Source organism: Cephus cinctus, unplaced genomic scaffold (assembly GCF_000341935.2).
Source record: "Cephus cinctus unplaced genomic scaffold, Ccin1 Ccin1_scaffold0002, whole genome shotgun sequence".
NCBI lineage: Eukaryota > Metazoa > Arthropoda > Insecta > Hymenoptera > Cephidae > Cephus > Cephus cinctus.
Genome location: NW_014332754.1, coordinates 10,352 through 11,969, shown reverse-complemented (window position 1 = coordinate 11,969; position 1,618 = coordinate 10,352).

Below are 1,618 nucleotides of genomic sequence, written 5' to 3'. Positions count from 1 at the left end.
CTTCTCGACCACGTGGAAACACCTAGGGTTCCGGCGTCTCCGGCTTGGCCGTTTCCCGATGAGTCTGTCTAATTGTTTCTAGCGAATATCTTTTGGGCTTTTCTATTTTTTTCCGGCGTTAAATGTCGCATTATTATCTTGAATTTTGACTTTAAATCATTCTTTTCTTTGCCTTAAATTGTTCACCTATTTCTCGCTTTCGTTATTAGGAATGGCATCCACCTCTTTATTTAATTAATATTTCAATTTCTAGAAATTCATAATTATTAGCTTAGTATAATATTTTCGATAACTTACGCTGTTGGTCGAGAGTAGAGTGACCTTTTTTTTTGTAATCGCCCGAGTCGACAATACAGGACGCACTGACTATCAGTGGCGTACCTATTAATTTATTTTTGCCGATCCCACTATTCTGGTGATTATTTTTCGAGAGCTTGCCATTTCTTGAAACTAATTTACCTTATTTGTATTACCTGTGTTAATTTATTTAAGTGTATTTTATACCTGTGCGCTGATCGTCCTATTTATATCGTGCGTGTTCTGACTCTTTCCAATTGTCGAGAAGTTTCGCGAGTGAATTTGTTACCGCGTTTTTGTACCGATACGAATTTAAAACTTTGTTTTCGCGTGCGTTTCGTAGTCCCCGATTTATTGAAATATTGCCGAAAGTATCTTTTGCGCCGGCGCGGATCCGTCCCGCTGCCGTGTCGTATCGCTACAGGGCCGTAGTCCCTCGCTAATTCTGCGTTTCTTTTAAGAAGTTTAGTTTATATAGAATCCTTCAAGAACTTTTTGCTTTGTATTATTATTTTAAGGATTTTGTTACTTGGTTTCGCTTTCGTACCTTATTGAATCTCACTAGCAATTTACTTTATCTTTTCTGCTTTCGACAGTTTGTAGTTTGCTGTATAGCTTGCATGTCGCTCTTGCTTTTTCTAATATATTCTGTTATCTTTCTTTTACCTATTCTCTTTCTTGCATGTCTATTCCTTCTCCCATCTAGCCTCTTGAACGCCACGACGCTCTCCCAGGTGAGCTAGCCTCTGAACCGGGTATACCTTTGGAGTTCTCGTCGACCGCTTGATTCTCTCTCTCTCGCTTCTATTTCTATTTTTCTTCGCGCTTCTCTCTACTATCTTGGCGGTGTCGCCGTTTGTGAACCTGTCTCTTTACGTTCTTGGCGGAGTCGCCGTTTACTACCTTTCCTCTTTCTATCTTGGCGGAGTCGCCGTGTATCGATTTTTCCTCTTTTCTATTTTGGCGGAGTCGCCGTTCCTACCGTTTCACTTCTCTTCTCTTGGCGTTGTCGCCTTACCTGTTTCCTTTTCCCTTTTGTTGTTCCGAGCTTTCCCGCGTTTTCTTCAGAATTTCTAAGATTTCGAGTGCCCTGCACTCGCGGTGTTCTCCCCGGAGACCACCTGGCGCCCAACACTATTTAGTTTATCGCGTATCGGGTCTCGTGAATATCAAAATTTCTTGAGGGAGAATCATACGGCGTTTTGTGTACGGTTCCCTACTTTCTGAATACCTTTTATCGTCAATCTACTTGAGCTGTGAGATTTTGGTTTTCGGGGAATAACGTCGCAAATTTGGCGCCCAACGTGGGGCCCAAGAGGCG